The sequence below is a fragment of the Canis aureus genome, chromosome 1, assembly GCF_053574225.1.
Source record: "Canis aureus isolate CA01 chromosome 1, VMU_Caureus_v.1.0, whole genome shotgun sequence".
NCBI lineage: Eukaryota > Metazoa > Chordata > Mammalia > Carnivora > Canidae > Canis > Canis aureus.
Window position 1 is genome coordinate 28,857,151 of NC_135611.1, and position 27,922 is coordinate 28,885,072.

The 27,922-nt window shown below is 37.4% G+C and overlaps 1 protein-coding gene across 3 annotated transcripts in view; it reads left to right on the forward strand.

The window, feature by feature from the left end:
* The window catches only part of LOC144311523 (L-lactate dehydrogenase B chain-like), a 146,409-nt gene extending 119,136 nt beyond the window's left edge, over nt 1-27,273 (forward strand). For 2 of the 3 annotated variants that reach the window (XR_013377144.1, XR_013377138.1), the window contains exons 8-11: nt 9,686-9,809; nt 11,876-11,954; nt 24,028-24,173; nt 24,506-27,273. The gene's annotated coding sequence lies outside the window, so the exon portion shown is untranslated. Of the gene's footprint in view, nt 1-9,685; nt 9,810-11,875; nt 11,955-16,775; nt 16,960-24,027; nt 24,174-24,505 lie in introns of those variants that run through there. The other variant, XR_013377145.1, reaches the window with a different exon arrangement.
* Nucleotides 27,274-27,922: the final 649 nt, after the last annotated feature.

Consider the following 27,922-nt stretch of genomic DNA (forward strand, 5'->3'; position numbering starts at 1 on the left):
AGCAGAGGAAATGCTCTTCTGTGTAGACCATATGAAGCACCTAAAACTGAATTCCAAATGCTCATTCTTGACATTACTCAAATAATGTGCACATTTAACATTCATAATGTACTCAAGGAGCAAAACCCAAGTCATAACAATGATAGATCCGCTTTGTTGGTATTGCTTTAGTCTTAGAAGAAAAGGTTTTGAGGCAATTTCATTCTAAAAGCATTACTGAGTACCTATTATTTTCAATTCATTGCACTTAGCAATGAACATAACAGAGATGCAGAAGCTCTCTTCTTTCTACCAATTCTTCAAAGAAAAGAGCATTTTCATTTTAATCAGGTGACATGATGCATTGCTAATTGTTCATGCCAATTCTCTGATCATTTGTAGTTGCAATATGGAGTCATAAAAGGAATCACAAAACCTTGTGACTTCACTTTTTCTCTAGTTTTATAAGATACCTGCTATAAATGCAAATTAACTTCAAGTAACTCCTGTCTTTTAAAAATCAGATGCGAACTAATACTTCCCACAACTCTGATAATTGGAATTCTTCCATATGGATTATATAACTTCAGTAATTAAGCACATTCTCAGGATACCTGGGTGGCTCAGCGGTTGAACGTTTGCCTTCAGCTCAGGGCGTGATCCTGGTCCTGGGATCGAGTCCCACATCAGGCTCCCTGCATGGAGCCTGCTTCTCCCTCTGCTTGTGTCTCTGCCTTTCTCCGTGTGTCTCTCATGAATAAATAAATAAAATAAAATCTTTAAAAAAATTACATTCTTATCTAGAATCTGTATAAAAAAAGAAACTTGTAGATATTTGGGTGGGGGTGGATTAGTGCATATTAGCACATTTCCTATGTCAATTAACTACTTTTAATGTAAATTTAAAAGTTATCAGATAAACAGAAGCATTGAAAAGAGTAAATTGAGAGCATTGTGGGAAGAAGAATAATCTAGTTGATAATTCAAATTAGGATGCCCTTTGGAATCATTTGGAAAGTTTTAAAAATATACTGATGCCTGGGTCTAACCCCCAGTGATTCTGACTTAGTTGGTCTGTAGTATGGCACAAGCCAGGTGATGCTAATATGCAGCAAAATTTGAGAACCATTGGTCTAGAATCTAGAATCAAGTTTATTACTACTTCGGAGTCATGCCCCTCCTCCAGGCTTTTGGACCCTTTTCTGATTTCATAGGCTTATTAAACAGTTTTGTGATGTTAGCTTCATTTCCCAAGTAGGTATTTCTTCTAGGAAGAGATAGTATTGAGGTGGGAGAGCTTGGCTCTTATCTCATGGAGTAGAAGAATGAATCTCATAAAGGAGAGTGAGTAAAGCAATAGAAGTTTTATTAAGTGAGGATACAGAGAAAGCTCTCAGGTGAGAGGGGTCCGGACAGGGTTGCTAGTGTGGGCCCCACTGACAGTCTTTTATTTAAAACTGACCACGGAGCCTGTGGTCTTATCATTTTTGTGATGTCCTGGTTTGAGTAAGGACTGGTGATACCATCTTTAACGGCTTCCTCTTGGATCTGGTTAGTCTTTGTCGGTCACAGGTGGCTGTCATTAAAAAAAATTCTTCCCGGGATCCCTGGGTGGCGCAGCGGTTTAGCGCCTGCCTTTGGCCCAGGGCGCGATCCTGGAGACCGGGGATCGAATCCCACATCGGGCTCCCGGTGCATGGAGCCTGCTTCTCCCTCTGCCTATGTCTCTGCCTCTCTCTCTCTCTCTCTCTCTCTGTGTGACTATCATAAATAATAAATAAAAAATTAAAAAAAAAATCTTCCCTACTCATACCTAGGGCAGGGTGGTCTGGTTTGTTCCCTTATCTCTGGTTTCCTTACATCTCAGCATTTTTGGGATTTTGTTTTGTGCATCTGATTTCATGGCTCCCTACCTATCTCTCCCTACTATTATAAATGATTAATTGATTTTAAAGTCAAATCAGGGACACCTGGGTGGTTTAGTGGTTGAGCATCTGCCTTCGGCTTAGGGCTTAACCCCAGGTCCCGGGATGGAGTCCCACATCACACTCCCCGTAGGGAGCCTGCTTCTCCCTCTGTCTATGTCTCTGCCTCTCTCTCTCTCTCTGTCTCTCATGAATAAATAAATAAAATCTTTAAAAATAAATAAATAAATAAATAAATAAATAAATAAATAAAGTCAAATCAGTCTTTGGTGAATCCAAGCTGTGTAAAGTAGTGACCTCCTCTCCTACATCCCCCCACACCCAAGCTGATTGGCTTTGAATATACCTATGATCATCAAGATTCCAGACCTCCTGAGCTAGCAGGCCAACCCTAGTAACAGAAAAGATAACTGCCACACAAAGTCCATTCCATTTTGTCAATCTGCTCCCCCCAAAGTACTACATGCTTATTTCTTATATCTGCTTGATCATGCCCATAGTTCTCAATCCTGGTTGTGTATTAGAATCACCTGGGAGAAGGATGCCTGGGTGGCTCAGTCTGTTAAGCAACGGACTCTTTATTTCAGCTCAGGTCATGATCTCAGGGTCCTGATATTAATCGAGCCCCTGGATTCCATGCTAAGCCTGGAGCCTGCTTAAGAGTCTCTCTTTCCTTCCCCCCCCCCACACTTAAAAAAAAAAGACATTAACAGGAAAAGCCAACATGTATAGTTTCTCAATATAAGGGAGATACCCAGGAAAACTGAATAACTTTCTGAAACATCTCTAGCTAAAGAGAGAAACAAGATGTTGGGGGTTTGGGGTAGGAGGAAAGAACGCCAATTATGAAAGTTTGAGGAAATGGGTGGCAAGAAGCAAGGGTAATATTGTTATGCAGATTTATGTTGTTGCTTTCTGCACTGATAAATTCTAGAGATTTAGAGTCATCCTTTTGGTACTGAGAGGGAGACACCCTTATAAATGTAAATGTTTCTTATAAAAGGGTAACTTTTATTATTTTCAGAGCTTCTACAATGTCTGCTGTTTCTTGAAAATAATCAGCTTAAAACAATCCTTATACCAAGAAACATATTTTGGAATGGCAAACATTGAGAACCAGTGTCTTAAGGTGTAATAGTCTCATATATTTACCTAAAACATTAATAAATTTGTGGGGTTTTGTTTGTTTTAGCTGATATTCTGAAGCTGCAGAAATGTGGATATGTATATCTTTTTAAACTTTAAGCCAAGTTGGTTTGTTTGATGACAGATATTATTAAAATTCTAAAAATATATATATTAAATAAAACTGCCTGGTAATATACTTACATAGCCCTTACTTTGGCCAGGAGCTCTTCCAACCATTGTCAATATAAATTGACTTATTTACTCTTTCCCCATTTTAGAGATGAGGGAACTTACCCAAGAGCACACACTTAGGGTTAAAGCCAAGATTCAAATGAGCCACTCTGGCTCCAGAGTCAGTAAGCTTAACCACGGTGACCAATGGGTGGGGTTGTTACAACTGCCAGATGCAATGAGGTAGGTAATGTTCTTACACTTCTGTTTTATAGGTAAGGAACTGAGGTACAGAGAAACTTTCCCAGGGCCCCACACCTCATAAGTGGCAGAGTTGGAATTTAAATCAAGCAGCTTGACCTTAAAGTTCATGCTTTGTCAATAATCTAGACTTCTTTCACAAATATTCAACTGATACAGCTTTTCAGAAACTTATGTTACTATATATTAGAATTTGATATTTCAAGTTTCGTATGTGCTTCTGGGTTTTATTCCTAATATTTTACCCAGGATTTTTACTCTCCTACTACTGCACTAGAGAAGCCAGTTATAAAGCATGATACAGCTGCTTTATCAATTTTAGCTCATGGTCTCAAAATTTCCTTGATTCATGCATATATTTGGCACCATAAGTTCATCAAAGCTTCATGTAAAAAGAAAAAAAGATTCTCCATGCCCCTTCCTAAATCTTTGCCTGTTTGCATATCCAAAAATCCTTTAATTTCTTTTATTAGTTTGGTATGTCCTTAATTTAGTATTAAAAATCCAGATATCTCCCAGCTATTGGACATTTTCCATTTCAAACTTTTAGAAACTAATTATTCAGAATTTTACAGCAATAACTATGTAAATAGGACAAATACATCTCAGCCCTTGGCAAATGGCAAGTGGCCTTGAGAATTGAAACAGTTTCACATTGTGGATTTCCATCAATGTTGTAAATTTATTGAGCCTAGTCTGTAAAATGAACCAATTCTAGATTTTAAGAGATGAATTTAGAAGTTCCCTATTTCACATTTTAATGTGCAAACAGATCACCAAAGACTCGCTCTTGTTAAAAAAAAATGCAAAAATCTGATTTGGGAGGCAAGGGATGGAGATGCTGGGTTCCATATTTCTAGCAAGCTCCCAAGTGATGTCGATGCTGCTGGTCTGTGAACCACATTTTGAATATCAAGGACGCTGTGCTAGTAAAGTGGCTTTCTAAAGGAGGAAAACACAGCTTTGATCTGTTGCTAATTTCCATGATATAAATATTCCCACAATGGCCAAGTTCCATATCATTGAAAATTAAGTTGGGAAGAGACATGCAGCATAATATATACAACAGGCTCTTGAGAGCAGGCATAAGGTCGCTTTAGCACTCCACTGGGTGTATGTGACTTTAAGCATACTCTATATCAAGATTCAAAATAGTAAGGATGCTGTTCTATTCTGCAAAGGTTAGGGAAACAAAGAATGTTGTAGGGAAAATGACTAGAGATTAGTTAAAAAGTGTTAAGAATAGGTACAAAGTAATCTAGTTCCAAGGCTTTGGAGCATGTTTAAAGAGTTAAAATCCATATGGGGCCAATACTGGAGACCTTGACAAAGATTTGATGGTTATAATTTCACATGCATGGATCAGGAGAACATTCATAGAAAATGAAGTAGGGTAAGAACTGGCAAAATGTCTGATGCAAGGAAGGTGAGGGAAACTTTGGCATTCCTGAAGAGTTGGGAATAGGATCATTGGCTGAAACAAAGGCCTCTTGCTTTCACAAATGTTTTATTTTCTGACATGTTTGGAGAATAAAATATTCAGATTAATCAAACATTCAAGTTAACAGAGAGTTGACATAGGTAGCATAAAGAGATATCAATGCTTAAAGAACAGAATTACAACAAGTATACAGAACCTAATTTCTTTGTTATTTGATGGAGAAAGGACTTCTAGAACTGTCGTTTCATAGAGCTATCACTTTGAGCACTTTTGGTCTCTAATCTGGTAGAGCTGGAGATGAAGCATGGGAAGTTCCATTCCCCGTGTGCTCTAACAAGATCATGTTCTCATCCCCTTTCCCAAGGCTGCAGTGTAAAGCATCCTAGGAAAACTTATTCCATAGACAGAACTTCTAATTGGGAGAAAGGCTGTCCTTTGCAATACATTGAGTCTTTAGGAGTCCAGGTTCAGCTTCTGCAAAATGAAGATAATAATAACTACCTCAGTGATGCCTGGGTGGCTTAGCGGTTGAACGTCTGTCTTTGGCTCAGGGCCTGATCCCAGGTTCCAGGATCGAGTCCCGCCAAGGGGCTCCCTGTGAGGAGCCCTCTGCCTGTGTGTCTGCCTCTCTCTCTCTCATGAATAAATAAATAAAATCTTTAAAAAAATAATAACTACCTCATATGGGTTTTGTGAGGATTAAATAAAATATAGTCAAGACACACTGGTGCTCAATAAATATAAATTTCTACATTCCAAATAAGTGTGAGCTGTTTGAATGTCTACGAACTTCCTTGCTTCCCCAGCAGAGGGCTTTCCCCAGACCCTCTGACCCCTGCTTTAGTCAGCCAACCAAATATAAGAGTGACTTCTTACATTTCTTTTTTTTTTTTTTTTTTTTTTTTACTTCTTACATTTCTGAGAGTTGAATATGGATTTATTTTGAAAAAAAAAAATCTTTTCTTTCCTGTGCCTTGGAATAAATGTGCTATTTCATTTTCTTAATTTGTACTCTGTTAAGAACCAGAAGAGGGAACTTAAGGTCAGTCAGTCTCTCAGGTTGAGAAACTCTTAAGCTATAAGCCCCAGAATCTTGTCTTTGTCTCTGATTTCAAATGGGCTTGTGGGGAAAAGTGATATAACCATGAGATCACTGTGTTCTTTTAGATGATTTCCTGTTTCCTGTGTATTTAAATACACAGGGAATAATCCCGCTATTAAAATGAGACCCTGTATGTGTGTATGGGCAGAAGTTCAATGAAAAAGGAAGAAAAATATGCTTGCCGAATACCAGATGTAGAATGCATAAATCCTGTCAGAACAAGTGGGGAATAGCTTTATGGCTGATTTGCAAGAAACCTAAGGGAACTGGGAAGTCAGATAGGCATGTGTCAAACAGACTTATTTAAATCATCCACTTCCTCAGCAAAATAAAAGTTTGAGAGGGTTCTGTTTTCTTTTGTGGTTTGAAATTACAGCTGTAGCCTCAGAGGTCCTGCTTGATTGAGGGCTTCTGAGCAAAGAAGTTACGCTACCAAGTTCAGCCTCCCAGCAACAGTGGGATCGCCCAGTGCCTCTAACTGAGGTCTCCAACCTTACCCTGTTTGTACTTTCTGTTCCTTGTCATCTTAGAAACAAATTGCAGTGCAGCTGACCACTGTTTCATGGCCCTCCAGCTTGTTATAGCTAAAAGCTTTTGCCCCTGGAAGAGAATGGTGCCCACTGGTTTACTTCTCAGACAGACCTCAGGTGACATCCTGTAGATCCAGAGCACAGTCCTTAGGCCTGCAGCCTTGGAAACTAGGCAACTCTTTCTTTCCCCAGCCTCATCCTGCTCATAGTTCTTATATTGTCGATGACCCTATATGCTACCAGTTTGTGTTGAGACAAACAAACCTGATTTAAAAACTAGTAACTTGTGTGTGCTCGGCTATAAGATATATACTAATTTGTAGTAAGAGATAAAACTAGACACCAGTCACTTTCCAGGTATGATTTCCTGATGGGTAAGTTTTTAGGAGGCCACCTAATAGTTTGGTAGGGTTTTGGTGTGAACAGATGCAAAAGCAAAGGTGTTTAAGTATTAACCATCTTCTTTGAGATAGGGTAGCTCCCTAAATTGTTTTTCTTGGGACATTTCTATTTTAAGATATCCTGGTGAATACATTATTCTGCCATGACTATAGTCAGTAGAATAAAAAAAATATAGTGCTGTGAAAAGGCCATGGGCTTTGTAGTCAAGCAGACTACAGGACTACAGTAAACAGGACCCAGGTCCAAATTATTCCAACTCTACTACTTATGAATGTGTCAACTTGAACATGTGACTATACCTTTCTTGAGCCTCAGTTTCTAAATCTTCCTGTGGAGCATACATATTTAAAAGGCATTTATATAGAACCTAACACAGTTTCTGCTACTTTGGGAAACCCTAGAAAACTCCTAATGCTCATCATTTATCCATCCATTCATCCATGTATTATTTCACTAAATGCCATTTGAACACTTTTTTGTGCCAGCCACTGTTTCTCTTGGTAGAGCTACAAATAAGAGTAAAGTGTGAGCTTTGACCTTAGGAGATAGTCTCACTGATTAAAATGGAGGCATGTATGTATTTAAAGGCATGCATCAGGCACAAAGATGATACGAGGGAAAGTTCAGTTCTCTCTGGTTAGAGTGTGAAGTGTCCGGAAAGCATTAGATGAGGACATGATTCATAAGCTGAGCCTTGAAGACTGAGTGAATTTCCCAGCTAAATGAGGTGGGGTTGGGAAGGATGGCAATGATGGCAAGGTTGAGCATTTCAGAAAGTACAGAGTATGCAAAAGCCAAGAGACAGAGAAGAGTATGGTACCTTTTGAGAATTACAAATCATTCTGTGTTTAAAAGCATAGGTCCTGGTGGGTATGGGAGGGTACGAATGGCAAGAAAGATGAGTCAGAACCTATCAGAGGCCTAAGGAGGCATGAAGAGGCATAATCTTTTTGTGCTGTGAACAGTTGTGAGCTATGGAAACTTTGTGAGCAGATGCGTGCAGGTCACTCTCCTGCTGATAAAACATTACTACAATAGAAATGTTTATTAATTAGATATGTATAATTATTTTTTATCCCTTTTGATGATATTTGGCAACATGCCTCATGTGAGAAACAATAAAATAATCAAGTAACATGAAGACACGCTTTGGCTTTCAAAGTTTTTTTCCAGGGAGGTGGTGGTGGCAGTGGAGGGCTTACATTGTTCTGTGCTCTTGTTTCACTAATGCAACAATCTTGTTAAAAGAGAATGTGCACTGCTTATATTTACTTCTATCTTCTTTACCTTCCTCTTTATTTCAAAAACCCCTTTCTTTAGCAAAACATCAAAAGGACAATAGGGAAAATGACTAAATTTTTGTGCCCAGTCTCTATGTGGAAGGATCACAAGAGGCAGTTTGGGTTTGGGTAAATATTGAGGTAATGGGAATTATGTTGGGTACAAAGCATGCTGGCAACTCAATCACAGAACTTTGTGATGGGTGGGGAGAAACCCAGATTTGGGGAGATTCAAGAGCTAGGATCCCTGGATTGCCTCAGAGACTGGGCCTCTACTATGTTGCATCTGAAAGCAGGATGTCAAGAGCATAAGCATAAGTATTAGAACCAGCCTGATAGGAGGGCAAAATGTCCGGGAGAAGAATACCAGTTATGCAGCAGTAGGCATAATCCTCCTGGTTTATAGAATCAGTTTCTAATCATTCAGGTAAGAGTTCAAAGCAAGATTGGTGGTCTTGCTAGCAAAATAGTATCTTAGACACAGAAACTAGGTGAGAGCCCCAAAAGCATGGTGGATGGAAGGGAGTAGCAGTTTGGTGGCTACATGAGTGCAGCCTCATCTCTGGCACTCTGAATAAGGGCTCTATTGGCTTAGGTATGATTTCAAATCATAATGGCAAGAACAAGGTTGCTAGCTTCCTTCTTCTGTCAGGTGAAACAGCAGCTGAACCAAAAGCAAATTATGATGTGTGGGTCTCAGCAGAAATTACACCTGGGGAGCATTGTTTTCTAGTAGTAAAAAAACTGGAAAAAAAAAGTCACAGGGAATGATTCTAAAGTTCCATGCTTTCCTGTATGTTTCAGAATGGCCTTAGCAGTCTGAAATACATTTCTGTCAGTTTTGAACTTTGGAAAAACTTCTATAATTTTTTAAAAGTGCAGTTCCATTGAGGGACAAAGAATTTTTCAGAGTTAATACTACCAAATCACAAGATGGGGCTGGAGATGGGGGTGGTAAGTGGGCTGTGTGTGTGTGTGTTGAGGGGGAGAGAGAGCCAGAGATAAAGAGAGACAGAGAGAGACAGAGAAAGAAAGGGAGAGGGAGAGAGAGAACATGAAGGCTTTATAAGGTAAAGTGTTGAATGCTACATATCCTGTTGGCTGTGGACCCCAGAATATGTATGGTGAAATTTATTGGAACAAAATTTACATATTTATGAAAAGGATGCAGTTTAGAAAAAAATAGCTAGTTATGCTAGCATCCTTTTTCTTTGTTGATGTTGCAATGTTATATAAACCCTGAATCTCCCACATTTCCAGCTCTTATCTAAAAGTATGTACCACCTGTGTTGGGAGGAAGAAGATGAATGAAACTGAGGAAGTAAATGGTAGGAAGTATCCTGAAAGAAACCAACTAGATATGTTCAACTCAGCAGGTTCCAAGAAAAGTTAATGTAGCAATTTGAGAATTGTGTAAGGAAAGTTCTGACATATTTTTTCTCGCATGTTTTTCCCTCTTCCACCAGAACCTATAGTGATTACATCACTTCTCTTGACCTCTTCCTCTTCTCCAACTTGTTGCTTTAGAGGCTATGTGAGTTCATTGTCCCTACAGGTGGAGCCAACAGAAAAGCAAGCAGTGATTTTGTGGTGAGCTTAGAGATATATCTATACTCTGGGAAGTTGTGGGGTGGAGGGTGGGGAGGGGCAAAGGATATATGTATTAGCTATCCATTGCTTCATTATAAATATTCCAAGGGCAGACTGGGTGGTCAGTGGTTTAGCACCTGCCTTTGGCCTGGGGCGTGATCCTGGAATCCCGGGATCAAGTCCCACATCAGGCTCCCTGCGTGGAGCCTGCTCCTCCCTCTGCCTGTGTCTCTGCCTCTCTCTGTCTCTCAAGAATAAATAAATAAAATCTAAAATAAATAAATAAATAAATCCAAATTTAGCAGCTTAAAACAAACATTTAAAATCTCACACAATCTGATAGTCAGGAATGCAAGAACAGTTTAGATTGATTATCAAAGGATTAGAAGATAAAGCTAATTAATTTTATATGCCATTTTTACAACTTATTAATTACTGCTGCTAGTTATTTAATTTCTGCCTTCTTCTTTTCATTTGTAAAATGGAGTAATTATTGTGTCTGTCTTACAGGATTGTAGTGATGACTACATTATTTAATAATTTGAAAGACTTGGAACAGTGCTTGGTACAGAGTGTTAGATATTATTTTTTTTCTTTGCAGTTTTATACCTTTATTTGACAATCAGTGGCTAGTTCTTATCCACATTAATTGTAGATTTTTGAAAGTTGTGACAAATACATAGGTTAAAATATATGGAGCTCATTTGGTGAATCTTCATCCAATGTCTTTTGGACAACCACACACAGATATGGTATGGAACATTCCTTATTCCTTTGGGCCAATCACCAAGCACTCTTGTGCTGTTAACACACATGATTTTACTGCATCTTTACAATATCACTGGAGGATAAGTATTATTACTATTTTCATGCAGCAGATGAAGTTGGTAAGAGGTCATATTTACATAGCTAATAAGATTAAGAGTCAAGATTTTTTTTAAATTTTTTTTAAAATTTTTTAATTTATTTATGATAGTCACAGAGAGAGAGGGAGAGAGAGAAGCAGAGACATAGGCAGAGGGAGAAGCAGGCTCCATACACTGGGAGCCCGACGTGGGATTCGATCCCAGGTCTCCAGGATCGTGCCCTGGGCCAAAGGCAGGTGCTAAACCGCTGCGCCACCCAGGGTTCCCAAGAGTCAAGATTTAAACCCAGGTCTGTGTAATTCTGGAATAGAGATTGGCAAATTAAGAATGTTTTTACACTTTTAGCTGTTAAAGAAAATGGGATAGGGACGCCTGGGTGGCTCAGTGGTTGAGCATCTGCCTTTGGCTCAGGGCATGATCCCGGAGTCTCAGGATCGAATGCCGCATGAGGTTTCCCTCGAGGATCCTGATTCTCCCTCTGTCTATGTCTCTGTCTCTCTTTCTGTGTCTCACATGAATAAATAAATAAAATATTTTTAAAAATAAAAAATAAATAAAATGGGATAGGGACTGTATGTGACTTTCAAAGTTCTAATATTTACATCTCAACCTTTACACATGTTTGCTGACTGATACTTTAGAGCCACTTTTCCTTCTATATTCTCAAACCAGCTTGCCTCCTGGAAATTGGATGCCTATTTTAACTGATAGAATAATTCACTTTTTCATTTACTCAACAGATATTTATTGACAATTGGATATGTGTGAGGCTCGGTCAGAAAAATAAATGAGATAAGGATATTGTATTAAGAAACTTATAGTAACATAGTGAATTCAGAGAGAACATTGATAATTGTGGGACATTATAACAGATATTCTAGTCCAATATCACAGGGTTTTGTGAAAGCATGTAGAAAGGACCATGAATATAGTATTCAGGGCTCAGATATGCCTCCTAGAAGAACTAATAGTTAAGATAAGTTCTGACATGTTAGTTTAAAAGTGTGTGTATTGGGTTGCCTGGGTTTCCCAATGGTTAGCATCTACCTTCTGCTCTGGGCGTGATCCCAGGGTCCTGGGATCGAGTTCCACATCAGGTTCCCTGCAGGGAGCCTGCTTTTCCCTCTGCCTATGTTTCTGCTTCTCTGTGCCTCTCATGAATAAGTAAATAATTTTTTAAATGGGTATATTGTATTCTAGATAAATGGAGCGGCAAAAGGTATAAAGGCCCAAAGACAAAAAAGAAAAGAAAAGAAAAGAAAAAGAAAGAAAAAGAAAGGTAAGAATTTGAGAAGCTACAGCTATGGTTGAAGTTTACTGTATGAAGGGAGAAGATAGAGGGGGTGCATGGCTGGAGATAAGACTAGACAGGAAGGCAGGGTTTGAAGCACAAATATCTTCCATATTATACTAAAGTTTTTGGCACTTATCTGGGATTATGAACATGGTCAGGCTATGGGATTGTTGGAAACTTTAAGCAAGAAAGGTATATTTAAATTTGCATTTTGGAATGATCCTTCTAAAAGCAGTATGGAAAATTTAGTTGAGGGAGTCAAGAGTGAAGGCAGGGCTTATAACCAGGAGTAAAAGAGACTCAATTTACCCTCCTACCTTAATCAGCTGTAAAACTGAACAAAACATATAAAAGTAATTCTTTTCAGACATTGTATAATAGTCAGCAAAAGACTGTGAATCCTGAAGGAAGGGAAATAAGGTGAGTCCTACAATTGCATAGGATTCCTTCCTGGAGGCACATTCCACACTACAAAGAAGAGAGGGAGATTCCAAGAAGGGAACAGTTATTACATAATTGAAGAGATAGAGCTTGATGTATAGGAAATTTGAAATGTCTTTAAATGGTGATTCAAACAACTTCAGAGTAAGGAAATACATAGAAAAAGAGTGCCAGAAATATACAAAGTCCCAGAAGTCTTTGAAAATATTAAGACATGCATAAATAAGGTGAAACTTTATAAGGTTGAGCAAAGAACAACTAGGAGATTGTGAGTGGAACAGGCTTCCATAAGTCACACAAGCCTGGGAATCATTTGCATTATCACCAAATAAAATGGAGAGCTCTTATTGATCACTTGGGGTATGTTGTAAAGACTCCAGAAACTGCTGTACTTTACTACTAGTTTGCATTATTCCTGAAGTAAATTTTCCTCTAGACTTCCCCAAACAAAACTTTTTTTTTTCCCCAAACAAAACTTAAAACAAGCCTCAAAAATATCTAAATATATATATATTAGGAATGAAAAAAATATCAGTGATAAATTGTCTAAGTTTATTAGAGTCTTCACTATAAGAAGCTAGAAAAAGAAGAGAAATTAAGGACAGGAAAATAATAAAAAAGGTAAGAGAAGAAATTAAAAAATACAAAACAAGCAATAAGAAAATTCATGAAGTTCTAAGCTGGGTCTTTGACAACATCAATAAAATTGATAAATATCTAGCTAAGTTGATGAAGGAAAAAAAGGGAAGACACAAATTACCAATGTCAGGAATTAAAGAGTAGACATCACTACAGATCCTATAGACTTTAACTGAATGATAAGGGAACATTATTTTAAAAATTTATGATAGCAAAAATATATTGTTGTGGTAAGTATCCAGTAGCCATTTGACAAAAGCCAGTATAACAACAACACAAACAAATCATTTATTAAGGAATTTCATGTGTCAGGTCCTGGTTTGGCAAGATAGAAATAAATGGAGACCAACCAAATGAGAAAAACAGACTATTTACTCAGAGCTAGCTATACCAAGGGAGTCAGCCACTGTCAATTGCATTTTTTTAGGGGGCAGAGGGGCAGATGGAGAGGGAGAGAGAATCTTAAGTAGGCTCCATCCCAGCACAGAGCCCAACATGGGGTTTGATCTCACAACCCTGAGGTCATGACCTAAATTGAAATCAAGAGTCAGATGCTTAATGTCTAAGCCATCTGGGTGCCCCACTGTCAATGGTTTTGGCAGATACTCAGTTACAGGCAGAGGAGTGGGAAATCATTATGGATGAACTATTGGGACTTCATCAAGACAAGAAGCTTTTGCACAGCAAAGGATACAGTCAACAAAACTAAAACACAACCTACAGAATGGGAGAAGATATTTGCAAATGACGTGTCAGATAAAGGGCTAGTATCCAAGATCTATAAAGAACTTATTAAACTCAACAGCAAAGAAACAAACAATCCAATCATGAAATGGGCAAAAGACATGAAGAGAAATCTCACAAAGGAAGACATAGACATGGCCAACACGCACATGAGAAAATCCTCTGCATCACTTGCCATCAGGGAAATACAAATCAAAACCACAATGAGATACCACCGCACACCAGTGAGAATGGGGAAAATTAACAAGGCAGGAAACCACAAATGTTGGAGAGGGTGAGGAGAAAAGGGAACCCTCTTACACTGTTGGTGGGAATGTGAAATGGTGCAGCCACTCTGGAAAACTGTGTGTAGGTTCCTCAAAGAGTTAAAAATAGACCTGCCCTACGACCCAGCAATTGCACTGTTGGGGATTTACCCCAAAGATACAGATGCAATGAAATGCCGGGACACCTGCACCCCGATGTTTCTAGCAGCAATGGCCACGATAGCCAAACTGTGGAAGGAGCCTCGGTGTCCATCGAAAGATGAATGGATAAAGAAGATGTGGTTTATGTATACAATGGAATATTACTCAGCTATTAGAAATGACAAATACCCACCATTTGCTTCAACGTGGATGGAACTGGAGGGTATTATGCTGAGTGAAATGAGTCAATCAAACATTATATGGTCTCATTCATTTGGGGAATATAAATAATAGTGAAAGGGAATAGAAGGGAAGGGAGAAGGAATGTGTGGGAAATATCAGAAAGGGAGACAGAACATGAAGACTCCTAACTCTGGGAAATGAACTAGGGGTGGTGGAAGGGGAGGCGGGCGGGGGGTGGGGGTAAATGGGTGACGGGCACTGAGGGGGGCATTTGACGGGATGAGCACTGGGTGTTATTCTGTATGTTGGCAAATTGGACTCCAATAAAAAATAAATTTATTATTAAAAAAAAAAGAAAAAAGATTTTGCTTCATGTCCATCCTAATTGGAAGCAGTAGCCCGGCTACCTAGAAGCAGAGCATCTATGTGATTGGTTAGGAGTGCAAGTTTGGCTTTCTCTGGTTGGTCCTAAGTTAGAAGTAGTGACAAAAATAAAGGAAACGGTCAGTTATTGATCAAGTCCTGTCCATTTGGGGCTGGTTGTGAAGTAATTGTTTAACTTCCTGGGATTATTACTAAAAACTTCCTACAAGTCTGAATTATAGCAGGCTCACTTCCTGGACTATTTATTATAGATAAGGGGGTTGGTTTTATAGTCAGGTTGTGGGTCAAAGTTCTGTTTTTATATATGATCTGGCCATCATCTATATATTCAGTCTCTCAGTAATAAATAATATAGAGACACACCCTTCAATCTGGTAGTATAATGAAAACAGTGATTAATCATAACTGGGAGTATCTGAAGAGGCTTTATAGTGATGGCAATATTTGAGATTAATCTTGAAGCCTAAGTAAAAGGAATATGAAAAGAAATTGCTACCTGAGATTACAACATTTTCAAAGAAACAAGCAGATAGGGTATGATGAGTTCAGGAAGCAGTGACCTTTTAAAGAAGCTTGAGCATAAGAGGGTGGGGGCAGAAGATGAGCTAGGAAAGAACTGTTGGAACCAAAGTGTAATGGACTTTGAATGCTGTCCTAAACGTAATCTTGTGGACTCCAGGGGAGAGAGGAATGCTTTCAAGCCATAGTTATAAAATTAGATTTTAGTTTAAGTAATTTATGTATATTTCTGTTTTAGTAATTTATGTATATTTTCTGAAATATATAGGGGGTATGTCAGGAAATATACATGGGGTATGTGTATTATATATACATGGGGTATGTATATATACATGGGGTATGTATATATACATGTACAGAAAATATACATGGGGTATGTCAGGAAACTGGAAGTTTGTACACAAGCTAGGATGATATTTTATAAATTGGAAGAAATGGCCGTGAAGACCTTCAGCTGGGCGGGGGCAGGCGATGTGTAGAGCAGAGGGCATATAGAGATGATCAGGGCAGCATCTTGAACACAGAATGAGTGCTCCATAATTGCATATGTTTTTGAGTGAATAAATGGAATATCTAGGAAGTGGAATGGATTGGAGATTTGGTGAATGTTTGGATGTTAAAACCTAAGGATAGAAAAGACTCAAGAACTATTAAAGTTTTTAGCTTCAATGCTGATTATGCAGCAATGCCATGGGCCAAAGTATAAAAAATAGGGAGCATGACACTTTATGGGTGAAGATGCCAAGTTCAACTTTAGACACGCCTTTATAAACTTGGATAGTTATTGGCAATGTGGTGTGGAGGCAGGGGTGGGGGGTGGGGTCACTGGTAGCACATTAAGGAGTAGTTGCAATCATATGAAGAGGTATAATTGGTCAGAAAGACCTTTGAAAGCTGGAGAAGGAGATCTAATTCTTGAATAAATACACTGATTTTCAAGCAGTAGATAGAAGAGGAGGTATTAGTATTTGTCAACTATAAACTGTCCTTGTGCTCCTTCTTTGGTATTTTCCCTTTCAATTGCTTTATGCCGTTTATCTTTTTGGAGGTAGGATGATGAACAGAGCACTTTTAAGAAAAACTGCAGAAATCAGTTTATGTGGAGTGTACAGAATTCTGAGGATCTAACTCTGAAGCATGGACCTCATGTGGGCAAATGGTCTGTGGCATGAAGGGACCTAAGTTGGAACCCAAGCTCTCTTAATTTATGTGCCCTTGACTGTATTACTTCTTTGAGCCACATATTAAGGTTAATTACTGCCACCTTAAGGAGTTTTATGGTTAAATGAGATAATTCTGTATAATAAATGTAAGGTGCCTACTGATACCTAGCACATAGTTTGAGCTCAATAAATAAAAGGTGCTATGACTATAAAAAGGGCTAGAAGAGTAACACTAGAGAAAAGTTGTAAGTATAATTTGTATTTTGTATACCAAATTGTTTATATCGTAGAGATAATTATGGGAAATTAATTTTTTTTTCTCTTAGCTCTTCACACTTAAGGAAGAAGTATTTTGCGAGGCGAGGCACCTGAGTGGCTCAGCTGTTAAGCATCCAACTTGATTTCTGCTCAGGTCATGATCTCAAGGTCATGACTCCACATTCAGTGCAGAGTCTGCTTGAGATTCTCTCTCTCCCTCTCCTCTACACCTTCCCCTGCTCTCTCTCCCTTTCCAAGTAAATAAATAAACTTTTTTTCTTTTAAAGAAAGAAGTATTTTGCTTCAATAAAATCAATTTTGCTCTTTCCAAAGAAGGATGGAAAAAAAAACCTTCCAAAATAATATTTTATTATTTCTTTGGTTCAATATATATACTTATCTTCACTCAAAATTACTCTTAGGATTATCTCTTAATACGGCACTTCTAGGTAACAAGAATTTATTGGATGTCCATCATGTGCCAGGTACTGTGCTGGGCATCAGAATACAAAGATGAATAAGGCTGCTTCTCTTGAGAAATTCATTCATTCCATAAAATATTTATTTACCACCTGCTAATGGGCATGTGCTTATTTGATGGTGGAAATGCAGCAGAGAATAAAAACACACAGAGACTCCGAGCTTTGGCAGGCTACATTTAAGTGAAGGGAGAGGCAAGAAAACAATAAGCAGGTAAAGAAAGAAGATAAATGTCCATGGCACTTAATAAAGAAAAGAATAAAGAATAATAGGTACAGAGTGACTGGAAGAGGTATGTATGGCCCAATGGTCTCTTTGGGGCTAGGGTAGGGTGAAGTGGAGGAACATGACAGCAATAATAAAAAAAATCTGGATTATGAATTATTGAATTATGAAAGCAACTATTACAGTAGTTGGGGACAGGGGAAATATAGACATAACAACAACAACAACAAAAAAAAACAGTCCAGAGTGAGGGGGAAGCTATAAATGCTTTAGAAATAAATTACTTTGGAATAAAATTTTAGTCATTTTAGGGGCTTTTATATGTTCATGTCTCTCACTTTACCCTCATTCTTCAACTGGGGTTAAAACTTAAGAGAGGAAAAAAATCAGCTTTCTTAGATTCTCCCAAATATTCACTTTCAGTAAGCATCTTTTTAAAAATTTCTTAATTTAATTAAGGGGAGGGGGCTTGAACTCTTGACCCTGAGATCAAAGCCTGAGATTGAGTCAAATGCTCAACCAACCAGCTACCCAGGCACCCCCACTTTGGGTAAACATCTTGATTGCAAATTAAACTCAGGGATATTGGATATAATTTTTGTTATAAGTAATATTTTTATATCAGTGAATCTCCAATCAAAGCGGTTTTCATATGTCTTTAAAGTCAAAGCTGAAGATCTTTAAGTTTCTTCATTATCTAAATAGCATGTAGAATCAAAGGCAGTACTTAAAGTCATAGGGCTTTGGAATTAGAAAGGACCATTTTGTCTAAGTCACTCTTATTTTGCAGAAGGTGGGCTGGAAAGAAGGAAATGAATGCAAAATAAAAGAAATGAAAAATGAAAAAAGGGTAATTGGCAGAACAAGAACAGAAACCATGGTTTCTGGATCACTGGATCACCAAATCCAGTGACTATATTTCCAATTTTCTTATCCATCTAATAACCAAGTGCTTCCAATGTGCCAGGCACTATATTAGGCTCTGGGTACCTAGATAAGTAACAAGCTCATTGCAGGAAATTATTCTCTCATTCCCTAAGACTTTGTAGATTGCCAAAAGTTGTCTCAAGTAAGCAAATTATAAGTTATAACCTCTCAAAATAGGCACTATACAGAAAATGCCAAATTGATACATGAAAACAAGTCCTTGAACATGCTTATTCTTTATCCATCTGCATTAAGATTTTTTAAACTGTATTTTAATAGAGAAGGCTTTTGTATTGAGTTTAAATCTAGACTCAGAAACTTATAGTTTCTGACCTAGGAAAAGTTGCTGAGCTTTAGTTTCTAGTGGCAAATCATGACAAAAGTTGCCAGCTCAATGCTAGGAACATATATTAGAGACTCCATGAACATTTACCTTTTATTTTGCTTTGTAATTTTATAATTTCTCACAAGAGGAAAATATGCATATAGAAAAGTATTTTCAAGATAGAACTGTAGGATCTGATTTATTAATTCATGCAGTGACCTTTACTGAATATGACTTAATCTGACATTTAATTTTTTGCAAATATTATTACTCAGTTATTTGGGTTAATATGGTGATAAATAACTTTCTGTTATTGGAAACTGATTGTATTTGATTGATTTATCTGAAATCCTAAACTTCTTTTAACTTTACCAAACATGGACTAATATTATTTGTATTTCATCACTATTATGACTGTAAAGGCCAAGTAACAGCAGAACAAAAATTACATTCTTCATGTATTTCTTTTCTCTTTTACACTTTCTTTTCTGGCCACAGAATATACTAAAAATAAGAACATTGATTTAATTATCTATGAAGCATTAGGTAACCATTTGCAATAGAAAATCTATTTTTAGGGGCATCTGGGTGGCTCAGTTCATGATCTCAAGGCTGTGAGACTAAGCCCTGCATAGGGCTCCATGCTCTTGGGGCATCTGTTTGGGATTCTCTCCCTCTCCCTTTGCCCCTCCTCTGTTGGCTGGCTTGCCCTCTCTCTTGCTCTCTCTCTCAAATAAATAAATAAAATCTCTTAAAAAAAGAAAGGAAAGAAAATCTGGCTTTTGATCTTAGTTCTTATCCTTATTAAATATGCTATTTTATACAAATGACTATATTGTTAGGCTTCAGTAGTCTCCTCTATAACATGTGGATATTAACACCTACCGTAGGATTGATAGGAGAATTAAATGAATAATATCTCTAAAGCATAGTAACTGGCATGTAGAAAGTATTTAATAACTGTTTTCTATTTTTTTACATCTCATTAGGTATTTGCTTCCTAAACAACTTTGTTTGATCTCCAAGAGTTAATTGCTACCTTCTGTTGATGTAGTTAAACTTTGATGAACATTTGAGATCCTATCTATCATTTATCACCTGGACAATGAGTATAGAGGAAGATTCAAATATTGTCCAGATTCTACATTTTATTTTATTTATTTCTTAAAAGATTTTATTTATGTATTTGAGAGAGAGTGTGTGAGTGCATGCATACAAGTTAGGGCGAGGGACAGCAGGAGAAGCAGACTCCCCAAGGAACAGGGAGCCCAATATGGGGCTCAATCCTGGGACCCTGAGGTCATGACCCAAGCCGGAGGCAGCTGCTTAACTGACGGAGCCACCCAGATTCTATATTTTAGAGGCTGTCAATTAAGAATCCCCTTATCTGCCACAGATTTAATACTTTTAAATGCCACATACCTTATGAGTGTTTGGTTTCTCTAAGGAACAATAAATTAATGAAGTATAAACCTTGATCTCAAAAGGAACAAAAACCACAATAATTAGAACACATATGGAAAGAATGATGCATATACCTCTTTTTCTTTCCCTATTTATCCTCCCATTCCCACTCCTGAAATTCTTCCACTCTGCCCTCTGAAGTTCACAGTCACTCATAAAAAAGTATTTTCTATATTCTCAATCTTTCTCTAATGGAAGCTTAGCTCTCATCTGACATGGCTTCCTCCACAGGCTTCTCAAGAACAAACTCTTTTCTCTCTATATCCCTGGCCCATTGATCTTAATGCTAAGGAAGATATCCATTTTGCTTCTCATTGCCACACTGTCCAATATGTCAGCCACTAGTCACAAGTGGCTATTTAAATTTAAATTCATTAAAATTAAATAATATTAAAAATTCAGTTCCTCAGTTCTACTAGCCACATTTTTTTAAAGATTTATTTATTTTTGTTTTAGAGAGAGGGAGAGGAAGGGCAGAGGGAGAGGGAAAGAATCCTCAAGTAGATTTCCCACTGAATGTGGAAGCTGACATGGGGCTTAATCCCAGAATCCTGAGATTATGACCTGAGTCGAAATCAAGAGTCTGATGTTTAACCAACTGAGCCACCCAGGCACCCCAACTAGTCACATTTCAAGTGCTCAATAGCCACTTGTGGCTAGTGGTTACTATATTGGACAGAACAGATACAGGACATTTTCATCAATGCACAAAGTTGTATGGAAGCACTATTCTAGATTCTTTTAGCTTCCTTTCCCAAATCCCTAGCTTTTAATTTTATCAGCCTGTTCCATGCACTGCTCTAACCTTGTGACAGTCATCTACATGTTATTCATTCTTTTTTTAGGAGGCAGCCCTAGACACTTTCAGACTCTACCTAAATGATCCTCCCCATGTGGTGGCATCTCAATTTCTTGATCTCTTCTCCCCCAAATATTTTACTCTTTTTTTCTAATTTAGTGACCCTATTCCCATGGTCACACCCTAGAATTTATGATTACCTGTGATCTTCCACCCATAATATCAGCTTTCAACATCTCATTCTCTAATATTGCAACTCATTCTCCTTATTTCCCCCTCTTTAAACAGCTTAGATTTCATGGCTCATCATTACATCCATTCCTTGTACATACTGTCAAGTTTCTTGCCCTGCTTTCACATTATATTATTCACCTGGTAAAACCCTACCCTGGAAAAATTCAATTCTGCCTCTTCTGAACCTATATTCTCCAAGATGAATACAGCTGAGGAATAACTACAATCCTGTTGACCAGTCTCACTTTAAATTTATTCACTATTCTTGGTCAATATTCCTTATCCTTTTACTAAACTCCTTCCCCATTCTCATCCTCAGCTGGTGGCCTTCAGTCCGTCTCTTACCATTGTGAAATCAATCAGAAGAGAACTTTCATATTCATCCAGTTAAGAAAGAAATCCCTCCCCTGATCTCATTTCTCCTCTTCAACTATCTGCTCATTCTCTTAACAGATAAACATTATAAAACTCTGTATTCTTTCTTCCTTTTAGCCATTCCACTTCTCCCTTTCTCTCTAGAACCATCTCCAAACAGGTTTTTGTCTCTATCTTCTTACTAAAATTTCTTTTATCACTGTCACCATGAATACCATATTGCTAAATCTAATGGTAGAGTCCCAGTTCTCATCTGACTTATCAGTAACATTTGCAAAGCTCATTACTTCCTGCTTTTAAAAATACTTTCTTTTACTTAGTTTCTCAGAAACCACTTTCTTTGGTGTTTCTCCTACATCACTGGCTACTTCTACTCTGTCTCCTGTGCTTGTTCCTTCTCATCTGTCTAACTTCTGAATGCTCTAACATCCTTTAGTTAGGTGTTAGTCTGTATAGGGCTTCCTTTTTAAATTTACATTACCCTTGGTAATTTCTTCCAGCCTCCTGGTTTTACATGCTATCTATACTCTCTCTCATCTTCAGAACCAAACCTTCTCTCAGGCCCCCAACTTTTCTAATCACTTACTTAATATCCTCACTTGGCATTTTAAAATTAATGCATTGCAAACTGACTTTCAGATTTCCTTCACCAGATGTCAACCTGTTACCATCTCTCTACCTTACTAAATGCTGACTCCATTTTTTCAGGCACTTGGGTAAAAACTTTTATCCTTGATCTATTTCTTATACCTGACATTTAATCTATAAGCAAATCTTTTTTCCATTTTCAAAATATATTGGAATCTTTTTTTTTTCACCACCTTCACTGCTTCCAGGTAGTTTAGCATCATCTCTCGCTTAGATGGAATAATAGGCACATAATCAGTCTCCTACTTCTATACTTACCATTGTACTGTCTATTCTCAAAAGAGCAGTCAGAGTGATGGTAGTAAAACATAAGTCAAATCATATGTATTTTCTCTGCCCCCAAATTCTCATCTGGTTTCCCATCGTTCTCAGAGTAAAAGTCAAAGTCTTTATCGTGGTGTAAAATGTTCCCTAGAGTCTGTCCACTTAAACTCTTTGGTTTTACCTCCTGTTATTCTGTAACTCATACTGGCCACTTGCCATTTCTCTCACACACCAGGCAAGCTCCTTTCTGAGGGCCTTTGCACTTGCTGCTTCTTCTGCCTAAAATTGTTTTCTTCACCATTTTCATTGAAGGTTTCCTGACCACTTTATGTGAAATCGCAAAGTTCTCTCCAACCCCCAGCATCTTCCAATTTCCTTCTTTTTTTCTACATATTTTTCCTATATCTATCTATCTATCTATCTATCTATCTATCTATCTATCGACCTATCATCTATCATCTATATTTTCCCACTGAAAGAAAATGGAATTTTTTCCTTTGCTTTACTAAGTGCCTGAAACATAGAATATATATATATATATACTATATATATATATGTATTTCATAGTATATATATTTCATTTCATATATATTGATGTAGTGAATGAGAAGTGTTTTCTATAGCACTTGTACAATATATTTTTCTTTTAAAAAATTGAGATGTTTTGTTTCTAAGTCTTTTTCTTTTCTCCTATTTTTTAGTTTCATTTTTAAGTTTGTATTTAAATTCTAGTTAGTTAATATATAGTGTAATATAAGTTTCAAGAGTACAATTTAGCATTTACTGTGCCTATTTCTTTTTAAACTCATTTTAATCATTTAGATAATAATAATAGAGTTATAAAGGTCAAAAATGGAGTGGGAAGATATATTTAAAACCACCTGTTACACCCCAAAAGCAAACAAACAAAAAGCATACAGAATTATTTTTACAAATGTCAAAAACAAACTATTCTGCTAAGAAAAAAAGAGGAAAATCACCTGAGGCTAGAGAAGAAAAAGTACATTAGAGTGGGAGCTAAAGCTATGTGCCTAATGAATGGCAAGCCAGCACCAAATTAGGCAATAAGGTCTGGGGTTTCAGGGTCTGCTCAGGAGGAGGAGCTGAATGTATGCTGGAGGAAGTAAAGGGCCACAGGGGAACCACCAGGGTAAAGCTGGGGGTAGAGTGTTATAAGGAGGGGATTGCTGAATTAGATCCACTCAATGAAGAGGAAGAATCACCATGGACTGAAGTCTGGCCCACATCGCTTATATGGAGTTCAAAATTGCACAATTTGTGTCGAGCAGAATCCCCAAGGCTCTAATTTAAGCCCAAGTTTGGAGCCATGAAACCCAGAGGGCCAGACTGTGACCCATCAAAATCATGGTAGTGGTTGGGAGAGGGAGGTGGGAGGGTTGTGGTCGAAAAGAACTTCAACTGTATCTGTAGTATTTGTTGGAGGGGAGAAAAGCAAATATGAGAAAATGTTACCAATTTGCAGTTGCTGTTGAAAACATGGGTGATTTTCTCTTATTCTATATATATTTTAGTCATTATTTTAATATATATTTTTAATGATTTTATTTATGTGTTTCAGAGAGAGAAAGCAGGAACAGGGGGAGGACAGAAGAAGAGGGAGAGCAGGCTCCCCGCTGAGCAGGGAGGTTGCTATAGGGTTTGTCCCAGGACCCCAAGATCCTGACCTGAGCTGAAGACAGCCACCTAACTGACTGAGCCACACAGGTGCCCCAATATAATGTTTTTAATATAATTAGTTTTAAAAGGAAAAAGTTTTAAAAGAAGTTGAGTAGCTTCTCTAGCCTTTTTATGATGATTCTAGTGGCTTAGCTCTGTTTCTTATACATTTCATTTGGTAGCATCAGAAGTGATTAAAGGAAAGAGTAAATTCCAACTTACATAAATATATACACATATTTTTCTGTTTCTTGTAGGTTATAAAAGTACTATTATTAAAAAAGTTATTAAAAGTATTAAAAAGTACTCTTAGGATAAAAGTAAAAAAAAAAGTATAAAATCTAATTGTTTCTTTTGGTTCCCTTGATCAATTGTGATAGCACCAACTTGGAAGAAACTCAAACCCACAGGACTTCCCATGCAATTCACATCATATGGCATTTATAGTGAATGAGAATTGAAGCCAAAAGAAACACTTAAATAGCCCTGGATGTTTACCTATGATTGTCAAGTAGACTTTATGTTGGATGTGTGGTTGTGTGTGTGTGTGTATATGTGTTGCTTTAAGTTAAAAATTTTGAACACTTAGTTCAAGAAGTAATCCAAAATTTGTTCTTACTTAATGAAAGTTGCTCAAGTGCAAATCTAGAACATATATTTGCTCTAAATCTACCTGAAAATTTTGATTAGATATAATAATCTGTGTTGTTAATCCATATTAATATTCTGTACAAAAGGCAAGATGTTTCTGATAGCAAATGGCCTCTCTGCTAACACTTCTGCATGAAAAGAGTCTTACACTTTTTTGAATGCTAACTTGGAATAAGAGCAGCTTTATTATTCTGCCTCATATATTCAGCCTCTGTGTACTTTCAGATGGGACTCCTTAAATCTCACCTTAAAAGAAAAGTCTCTGGTCTTCAGAAGAAAAGAGTATTTCCTTTGAGAAATAATTCTACACTCAAAGTGTCATTTTAAAAAATATGATTTGAATCATCCTGTTGCATCCCTGTTCATTTTTTGTTTTGGCTCATGGTATATTTGAAAGCTGCTAAATAGATCTTACTCAAATTTTCCAAAAACAATTCTTTATTGGAAAAAGACCAAGAATCTGAAACATAAATAGTTGGACTCAAAAACGTTCTTTAACATTTTAAGAATTTGATGAAACTAGATGTTTAAAATAAATTTTTTCTTTTATGGATTGAACTAACTTTCCATTATAATTACTTGACATATAATACGTGTTTTAAAATGTTTAATTTTTATAAATATGACCTGCTTGGATCTTACATCCAATCTTGGAACCTGTAACCTGGGATGACAGTATGACAATACTCCTATTACTCTATCACTTACTACATTAAAATTATGTAAACGTTAATGCCTGCAGAGCACTTTGAGATATTCAGAATAAAAGTTCATTAATTCCAGATTTGTGATCAAAGATGGGAATCTTTTAGAAGGGAATGACAATCAGGAAAGCCAGGAGATAGAATTAGAAGAAGCATTTTAACCAAGTGGTGATGAAGGAAGTTATGAAAGTAGAAACATAGAGAAAAAAATATAAACAAAGATCTGAATCCAACATGATCCCTAGCATAGTATATCCAGGAGTGGTAATAACAGCTGATAACATTTTAAAATTCATATTCTTACCTGTCATAATTATGCTTGAAAATCATGCAAGGTACTAATAATACAGTACCAGTGACAGGCTTGAGGTATATGCCATTCTTCTAGAAATTTCAAAGGAAGAGTGTATAGCTTTCATGAGCAGAGGATGAGGCATGTATGCTAGTTTTTAGGCTGCCACGATTAAGCAAGATGATTATATTAATGAAAAAAGGACTCAATTAGAAATGAGCCCTTTGAGAGGAATTAAATCACCTTAATGAATATAATTAACTTTTGCACTGAATTAATCAAGGTTGAACTCTAACCTATAACCCCAGATGACTTGCTTGAATTCTGTCTTTGTCTGAAAACCAAATTTTGGAGCTTAGTTTTCTCATGGATCCATTATCCTGGTGTTCCAAAACTTATCTAGTCAGCAGGAATGACTAGCTTAACGAAAAGATACAGCTTCATGGCCTCTACCCCAGACCATGAACTCACAATCTCTAAAGTGGACTTTGGGAATCTGGCTTGCTTTTGTACTCTCCAAGTGTTCAAGAACCCTTATATGATGGAGATATGCCTCAAATATAAAAAAAAATTTCAGAACTTTACATAATTTATTAACAGTTGATATCTGAAATAGCAATAAAATCTATCAATTATTTTGTATGTGCTGTGTGCCAGATACTGACGTGAATTTTTTTTTCCATATGCATATTAACATTTCTAGGGGTCATTATCCCCATTTTACAAACTATAAGTTAAATAGCAGAGCAGGTCTGTTGCTTGCCCAAGGTCTTAGAGGAAGTAAGACGCAGAGCTGTGATTCTAACTCCAGAACTTGTGAGCCTTTTAAAACAGCATGATGTAATTTCTGATTCTCCATACATTGTCCTGACCTTGTGTATTAGATTTGGTTCTAGCATATTTAGTTAAGAAGAGTTTCATATTTATTTACAAAAAGTTCCAAAAATGTTTGAGAAGAAACATGGTATGTTTTTAGCAAGCTGATATTAAAGAAAATGTCCCAGTGCTAGATTTCTCTCTCTTTGCCTGCTTTCTACTCTTGTTTGCATACCGGCTAGATTATGGTCCATACCCAACAGGGCAGATGGCTGTAGGAGGTATATCCTGACTATGGGAGAGCAAGTTCACTATAGATAATAACCACTTGGCCTTTTCCACATCTAGAGCTCTGAAAATTGGGAGGTTTGAGACCTTCCTAGTTTCTGGCCCATACCTTTAGGTTTCCAGCAGCTCATTCCATGTTTGTGGCCCATGAGCCATTCTTATGTAAAGTACCTGCAAATTTGATGTAATCTTTGTTGTATTGCACCGAACCACAAACCAAGAATTTCCTACTGTGGGTCTCTTATACAAAGGCAATGCTATGATTAAAAATCCTATAGGGGAGATCCCTGGGTGGCTCAGAGGTTTGGCGCCTGCCTTCAGCCCAGGGCGTGATCCTGGAGTCCCGGAATTGAGCCCTACATAGGGCTCCCTGCATGGAGCCTGCTTCTCCCACTGCCTGTGTCTCTGCCTCTCTCTCTCTCTCTCTCATGAATAAATAAAATCTTAAAATAAATAAATAAATAAATAAATAAATAAATAAATAAATAAATAAATAATAAAAATCCTATAGGAAATAAATCAGGCTGCATAGAAGCAAAAAAAAATATACTCATCTTTTAAATATAAATGTGTTAAAATATTAAAGCAGAAAGGGAAATAAAAAAAAATTCAGGGAGCACCTGGGTGGCTTAGTTAATTAAACATCTGCCTTCAGCTCTGGCTGTGATCCCAGGGTCCTGGGATCGAGCCAGGCATCGGATTCCTTGCTCACAGGAGAGACTGCTTCTTCCTCTCTCTCTGCCTACCACTTCCCCTGCTTGTTCTCTCTCTCTCTCTTTCTGTCAAATAAATAAGATATTTAAAAAGAAAAAAAGGAAAAATTCAGGAACATTGAAATGAATGAATGATGTTTGCTCACAAAGGAAAGGCATTGGGATCCCTGGGTGGTGCAGCGGTATAGTGCCTGCCTTTGGCCCAGGGCACGATCCTGGAGACCCAGGATCGAATCCCACGTCGGGCTCCCGGTGCATGGAGCCTGCTTCTCCCTCTGCCTATGTCTCTGTCTCTGTCTCTCTCTCTCTCTCTGTGTGACTATCATAAATAAA